We start from the raw sequence: 7,563 nt of genomic DNA, 5'->3' as shown, positions 1-7,563 counted from the left end.
ACTTTCAGCGTCTAACACCCAGAGTACATTAAAATCCTCTACATCAATGAGATTTTGAATTTACGACTGATTCCTTTCTTCTATTCGCGCAGACTACTTGATTCCCTTTAAAACCGATTTTTCTCCGCACGAACTTCTGAGCCCAGGTCACCAGCTATAACATTCTTAACCTCAGCGTACCCAGAGTACCTTTCACTCATAACAATCGCTTTTGCCTTGCACTCTCAACAATCGCTTTGCCTTGCACTCTCAACAATCGTTTTTGTCTTTCACTCATTTCTCATCAAATGCCAACACCCAATTGTGTCCCTTATTCCCTCATGCAATGCATACACACAGGTGTATCACTCATTTCACTCATTTCACCATGCAATGCAAACCTATAGGTATATCACTCATTTCACTATGCAATGCAAACCTATAGGTATATCACTCACCCCTTATTTAATGTAATCATACAGGTGCTATTACCCAAAAGTATGAATAAAGTCTACTAACCTTATCATTTGCAGCTGAGTTTTTTAATGTTCGTTGAATCTCGTCACCACCTCTGTCGCGTACCAATTTGCCAACGGCCTGTAAAGAACCCACAGAAAAGGGCCAGGTCTTTGATTTACGGATATTTCATCCGCCCGTGCACGGTTTCGGTGTCTCCTTGGAACGACAGCGGCAGTTTGAGATCCGTCTCGAAGGACCAATTGATAAAGGAATTTTATATCTTTGATGATAATAATCAAGAATCAATTCGCCTTGACTAATGCCCAAGGTTTGTAAGACAATGGGTTAAAATAATTAGGCAAGGACTCAGCTTTCTGCAAAAGGTATCTGTAGCTTTTATTCAGAGAACGTTCTGAGGTCAGGATAACAAAACAGTCATTATATAGTTCTTGCTTTCTTACGCGCATGCATTTACACACAAACTGTTGGTGACCTGTCTCCCCCACAAACTTCTCACCCTCTTTATCACTCTCCCGAGCTCGCCTGTTTCTTTCCCTCAAGATAAGAAATGCTTTGAAGCTTGCACTCCCAGGACCATGTGTCTCCTGGTGTCCCTCTAATTGCATATACACATTCCTTTCCCTATCACATGGTTCCTGAACTTTCCAGAACTAATCAAACTTATCTATCCCTACATTGATCATTACATTGATTATTCATTAACAATTCTGTATGACTAATAATTCATCATGGTCTATTGATTCATTTACCTTTAATAGATAATTCTCTTATCATAGTGGTAACAGAGAAATTTGTTAATGCCTTATTTTGGAAATTCGAATACGTGCCATGAATATCGGTAAAATTTGGTTTACTCCTTGGTAGAAGCAGTTTCTGTAGTGTAGTGGTTATCACGTTCGCTTAACACGCGAAAGGTCCTCGGATCGAAACCGGGCGGAAACAGTGCTCTTTATCCCTTGCAGTAGGTACTTTACTTTTAACAGAGAATAGTTATTTTCATAAATACCTAATTTTGGAAATTTGAACACGTGCCATGTATATCAGTAAAATTCGGTTTACTCCTTGCAAGATAATTGTAGCAGCAGTTTCTGTAGTGTAGTGGTTATCACGTTTGCTTCACACGCGAAAGGTCCTTGGTTCGAAACCGGGCGGAAACAACGCTCATGGACACATTCAAGAAGTACTATAGCGGTAACAGAGAATTTCATTAATGCCTTATTTTGGAAATTCGAATACGTGCCATGAATATCTGTAAAATTCGGTTTACTCCTTGTAGATAAATGTAGCAGCAGTTTCTGTAGTGTAGTGGTTATCACGTTTGCTTCACATGCGAAAAGTCTTTGGTTCGAAACCGGTCGGAAACAACGCTCAATGACACATTCAAGAAGTATCATAGTGGTAACAGAGAAATTTGTTAATGCCTTATTTTGGAAATTCGAATACGTGCCATGAATATCGGTAAAATTCGGTTTACTCCTTGCAGCTAATTGTAGCAGCAGTTTCTGTAGTGTAGTGGTTATCATGTTTGCTTCACATGCGAAAAGTCTTTGGTTCGAAACCGGTCGGAAACAACGCTCAATGACACATTCAAGAAGTATCATAGTGGTAACAGAGAAATTTGTTAATGCCTTATTTTGGAAATTCGAATACGTGCCATGAATATCGGTAAAATTCGGTTTACTCCTTGCAGCTAATTGTAGCAGCAGTTTCTGTAGTGTAGTGGTTATCATGTTTGTTTCACACGCGAAAGGTCACTGGTTCGAAACCGGGCAGAAACAACGCTCATGGACACATTCAAGAAGTACTATAGCGGTTACAGAGAATTTCATTAATGCCTTATTTTGGAAATTCGAATACGTGCCATGAATATCTGTAAAATTCGGTTTACTCCTTGCAGAAAAATCAAGCAGCAGTTTCTGTAGTGTAGTGGTTATCACGTTCGCTTTACACGCGAAAAGTCCTCGGTTCGAAACCGGGTGGAAACAGCGCTATTTGACACGTGCGGTAGGTACTGTACTTTTACAGAGAAAAGTTATTTTCATAAATTCTGTATTTTTGAAATTCGAATACGTACCATGAATATCTGTAAAATTCGGTTTACTCCTTACAGGTAATTGTAGCAGCAGTTTCTGTAGTGTAGTGGTTATCACGTTTGCTTCACATGCGAAAGGTCCCTGGTTCGAAACCGTGCGGAGACAATGCTCATTGACACATTCAAGAAGTACTATAGCGGTAACAGAGAATTTCATTAATTCCTTATTTTGGAAATTCGAATACGTGCCATGAATATCTGTAAAATTCGGTTTACTCCTTGTAGCAAATTGTAGCAGCAGTTTCTGTAGTGTAGTGGTAATCACATTTGCTTAACACGCGAAAGGTCCTCGGTTCGAAACCGGGTGGAAACAGTGCTCTCTGTCACGTGCAGTAGGCACTGTACTTTTAACAGAGAATAGTTATTTTCATAAATTCTGTATTGTGGAAATACGAATACGTGCCATGAATATCTGTAAAATTCGGTTTACTCCTTGCAGAAAAATCAAGCAGCAGTTTCTGTAGTGTAGTGGTTATCATGTTTGCTTCACACGCGAAAGGTCCCTGGTTCGAAACCGGTCGGAAACAACGCTCATTGACACATTCAATTAGTACCACAGAGAATTTGATGAATCCCTTATTTTGGAAATTCGAATACGTTCCATGAATATCTTTAAAATTCGGTTTACTCCTTGCAGATAATTGTAGCAGCAGTTTCTGTGGTGTAGTGTTAATCACGTTCGCTTCACACACGAAAGGTCCCTGGTTCGAAACCAGCGGAAACAATGCTAATTGACATATTCAAGAAGTACTATAGCGGTAACAGAGAATTTCATTAATGCCTTATTTTGAAAATTTGAATACGTGCCATGAATATCTGTAAAATTCGGTTTACTCCTTGTATCAAAATGTAGCAGCAGTTTCTGTAGTGTAGTGGTTATCACGTTTGCTTAACACGCGAAAGGTCCTCCGTTCGAAACCGGGTGGAAACAGTGCTCTTTGACATGTCCAGTAAGGTACTGTACTTTTAACAGAGAGAAGTTATTTTCATAAATTCTGTATTTTGGACATTCCAATAAGTGCCATGAATATCAGTAAAATTCTGTTTCCTCCTCGTAGCTAAATGTAGCAGCAGTTCATGTAGTGTAGTGGTTATCACGTTCGCTTAACACGCGAAAAGTCCTCGGTTCGAAACCTGGGCCGGAGCAGTGCTCTTTGACACGTGCAGTAGGCACTATACTTTTAACAGAGAATAGTTATTTTCATAAATTCTGTATTTTGGAAATTCGAATACGTGCCATGAATATCTGTAAAATTCGGTTTACTCCTTGTAGATAAATGTAGCAGCAGTTTCTGTAGTGTAGTGGATATCACGTTTGCTTCACATGCGAAAAGTCTTTTGGTTCGAAACCGGTCGGAAGCAACGCTCAATGACACATTCAAGAAGTATCATAGTGGTAACAGAGAATTTCATTAATGACTTATTTTGGAAATTCGAATACGTGCCATGAATATCTGTAAAATTCGGTTTACTCCTTGTAGTAAAATGTAGCAACAGTTTCTGTAGTGTAGTGGTTATCACGTTCGCTTAACACGCGAAAGGTCCTCGGTTCAAAACCGGCCGGAAACAGTGCTCTTTGTCACGTGCAGTAGGTACTGTACTTTTAACAGAGAATAGTTATTTTCATAAATTCTGTATTTTGGAAATTCGAATACGTGCCATGAATATCGGTAAAATTCGGTTTACTCCTTGCAGCTAATTGTAGCAGCAGATTCTGTAGTGTAGTGGTTATCACATTCGCTTAACACGCGAAAGGTCCTCGAATCAAAACCGGGTGGAAATAGTGCTCTTTGACACGTGCAGTAGGTACTGTACTTTTAACAGAGAATAGTTATTTTCATAAATTCTGTATTTTGGAAATTCGAATACGTGCCATGAATATCTGTAAAATTCAGTTTTTCTCCTTGTATATAAATGTAGCAGCAGTTTCTGTAGTGTAGTGGTTATTACGTTTGCTTCACATGCGAAAAGTCCTTGGTTCGAAACCGGTCGGAAACAACGCTCAATGACACATTCAAGAAGTATCATAGTGGTAACAGAGATATTCGTTAGTGCCTCTTTTGGAAATTCGAATACGTGCCATGAATATCGGTAAAATTCGGTGTACTCCTTGCAGCTAATTGTAGCAGCAGTTTCTGTAGTCTAGTAGTTATCACGTCGAACCGAGGACTCGAAAGGTCCTCGGTTCAAAACCGGGTGGAAACAGTGCTCTTTGACATGTGCAGTAGGTACTATACTTTTAACAGAGAATGGTTATTTTCATAAATACCTAATTTTGGAAATTTGAACGCGTGCCATGAATATCAGTAAAATTCGGTTTACTCCTTGCAGAACTATAGCAGCAGTTTCTGTAGTGTAGTGGTTATCATGTTTGCTTCACACGCGAAAGGTCCCTGGTTCGAAACCAGGCGGAAACAACGCTCATTAACACATTGAAGAAGTACCACAGTGGTAACAGAGAATTTCATTAATACCTTATTTTCGAAATTCGAATACGTGCCATGAATATCTTTAAAATTCAGTTTACTCCTTGCAGCTAATTGTAGTACTAGTTTCTGTGGTGTAGTGGTTATCATGTTTGCCTCACACGCGAAAGGTCCCTGGTTCGAAACCGGGCGAAAACAACAATCATCGACACATTCAAGAAGTACTGTAGCGGTAACAGAGAATTTCATTAATGCATTATTTTGGAAATTTGAATACGTGCCATGAATATCTGTAAAATTCGGTTTACTCCTTGCATAAAAATCAAGCAGCAGTTTCTGTAGTGTAGTGGTTATCACGTTCGCTTCACACACGAAAGGTCCCTGGTTCGAAACCAGGCGGAAACAACGCTCATTAACACGTTCAATTATTACCACAGAGAATTTCATGAATCCCTTATTTTGGAAATTCGAATACGTTCCGTGAATATCTTTAAAATTCGGTTTACTCCTTGCAGCTAATTGTAGCAGTAGTTTCTGTGGTGTAGTGTTTATCACGTTCGCTTCACATGCGAAAGGTCCCCTGTTCGAAACCAGGCGGAAACAACGCTCATTAACACATTCAATTAGTACCACAGAGAATTTCATGAATCCCTTATTTTGGAAATTCGAATACGTGCCATGAATATCTGTAAAATTCGGTTTACTCCTTGCAGCTAATTGTAGAAGCAGTTTCTGTAGTGTAGTGGTAATCACGTTTGCTTAACACGCAAAAAGGTCCTCGGATCTAAACAGGGCGGAAACTGTGCTCTTTAACACCTGCAGTAGGTACGTTACTTTTAACAGAGAATAGTTATTTTCATAAATACCTAATTTTGGAAATTTGAACACGTGCCATGAATGTCAGTAAAATTCGTTTTACTCCTTGCAAAAATTGTAGCAGCAGTTTCTGTACTGTAGTGGTTATCACGTTTGCTTCACACGCGAAAGGTCCCTGATTCGAAAACAGGCGGAAACAACGCTCATTGACACAATGAAGAAGAACCATAGTGGTAACAGAGAATTTCATTAATCCCTTAATTCGGAAATTCGAACACGTGCCATGAATATCTTTAAAATTCGGTTTACTCCTTGCAGCTAATTGTAGTACTAGTTTCTGTGGTGTAGTGGTTATCACGGTCGCTACACACGCAAAAGGTCCCTGGTTCGAAGCCAGGCGAAAACAATGCTCATTGATACATTCAAGAAGTACTTTTGCGGTAAAAGAGAATTTCATTAATGCCTAATTTTGGAAATTTGATCACGTGCCATGTATATCAGTAAAATTCGGTTTACTCCTTGCAAGATAATTGTAGCAGCAGTTTCTGTAGTGTAGTGGTTATCACATTTGCTTCACACGCGAAAGGTCCCTGGTTCGAAACCGGGCGGAAACAACGCTCATTGACACGTTCAAGAAGTACTATAGCGGTAACAGAGAATTTCATTGATGCCTTATTTTGGAAATTCGAATACGTGCCATGAATATCTGTAAAATTCGGTTTACTCCTTGCAGAAAAATCAAGCAGCAGTTTCTGTAGTGTAGTGGTTATCACGTTCGCTTTACACGCGAAAGGTCCTCGGTTCGAAACCGGGTGGAAACAGTGCTATTTGACACGTGCAGTAGGTACTGTACTTTTAACAGAGAAAAGTTAGTTTCATAAATTCTGTATTTTGGAAATTCAAATACGTGCCATGAATATCTGTAAAATTCGGTTTACTCCTTGCAGATAATTGTAGCAGCAGTTACTGTAGTGTAGTGGTTATCATGTTCGCTTAACACGCGAAAGGTCCTCGGTTCGAAACCGGTCGGAATCAACGCTCAATGACACATTCAAGAATTATCATAGTGGTAACAGAGAAATTCGTTAATGCCTTATTTTGGAAATTAGAATACGTGCCTTGAATATCGGTAAAATTCGGTTTACTCCTTGCAGCTAATTGTAGAAGCAGTTTCTGTAGTGTAGTGGTTATCACGTTCGCTTAACACGCGAAAGGTCCTCGGACCGAAACCGTGCGGAAACAGTGCTCTTTAACACATGCAGTAGGTACTTTACTTTTAACAGAGAAAAGTTATTTTCATAAATTCTGTATTTTGGAAATTCGAATACGTGCCATGAATATCAGTAAAATTCGGTTTCCTCCACATAGCTAAATGTAGCAGCAGTTTCTGTAGTGTAGTGGTTATCACGTTCGCTTAACACGCGAAAAGTCCTCGGTTCGAAACAGGGCGGAAACAGTGCTCTTTGAGACGAGCAGTAGGCACTATACTTTTAACAGAGAATAGTTATTTTCATAAATTCTGTATTTTGTAAATTCAAATACATGCCATGAATATCTGTAAAATTCGGTTTACTCCTTGTAGATAAATGTAGCAGCAGTTTCTGTAGTGTAGTGGTTATCACGTTTGCTTCACATTCGAAAAGTCCTTGGTTCGAAACCGGTCGGAAACAACACTCAATGACACATTCAAGAAGTATCATAGTGGTAACAGAGAAATTCGTTAATGCCTTATTTTGGAAATTCGAATACGTGCCATGAATATCTGTAAAA

General features: G+C 39.3%; 6 non-coding genes across 6 annotated transcripts; all 6 read left to right on the top strand.

The window, feature by feature from the left end:
* Window positions 1-1,328: 1,328 nt before the first annotated feature.
* trnav-aac (transfer RNA valine (anticodon AAC)) lies at window positions 1,329-1,401 on the top strand. Its single transcript has one exon. It is a non-coding gene; the product is annotated as a tRNA-Val (tRNA).
* Window positions 1,402-2,371: 970 nt separating this feature from the next.
* On the top strand, window positions 2,372-2,444 carry trnav-uac (transfer RNA valine (anticodon UAC)). Its single transcript has one exon. It is a non-coding gene; the product is annotated as a tRNA-Val (tRNA).
* Window positions 2,445-4,895: 2,451 nt separating this feature from the next.
* Window positions 4,896-4,968, top strand: trnav-cac (transfer RNA valine (anticodon CAC)). The gene has a single exon. It is a non-coding gene; the product is annotated as a tRNA-Val (tRNA).
* Window positions 4,969-5,309: 341 nt separating this feature from the next.
* On the top strand, window positions 5,310-5,382 carry trnav-cac (transfer RNA valine (anticodon CAC)). The gene has a single exon. It is a non-coding gene; the product is annotated as a tRNA-Val (tRNA).
* Window positions 5,383-6,334: 952 nt separating this feature from the next.
* trnav-cac (transfer RNA valine (anticodon CAC)) lies at window positions 6,335-6,407 on the top strand. Its single transcript has one exon. It is a non-coding gene; the product is annotated as a tRNA-Val (tRNA).
* A 134-nt stretch (window positions 6,408-6,541) lies between these two features.
* On the top strand, window positions 6,542-6,614 carry trnav-uac (transfer RNA valine (anticodon UAC)). Its single transcript has one exon. It is a non-coding gene; the product is annotated as a tRNA-Val (tRNA).
* The last annotated feature ends 949 nt before the right edge of the window (window positions 6,615-7,563 follow it).

The sequence above is a fragment of the Salmo trutta genome, unplaced genomic scaffold (assembly GCF_901001165.1).
Source record: "Salmo trutta unplaced genomic scaffold, fSalTru1.1, whole genome shotgun sequence".
In the NCBI taxonomy this organism is placed as follows: domain Eukaryota; kingdom Metazoa; phylum Chordata; class Actinopteri; order Salmoniformes; family Salmonidae; genus Salmo; species Salmo trutta.
Note: the sequence above shows the minus strand (reverse complement) of the source record. Positions and strands in the feature narration are given on the sequence as shown.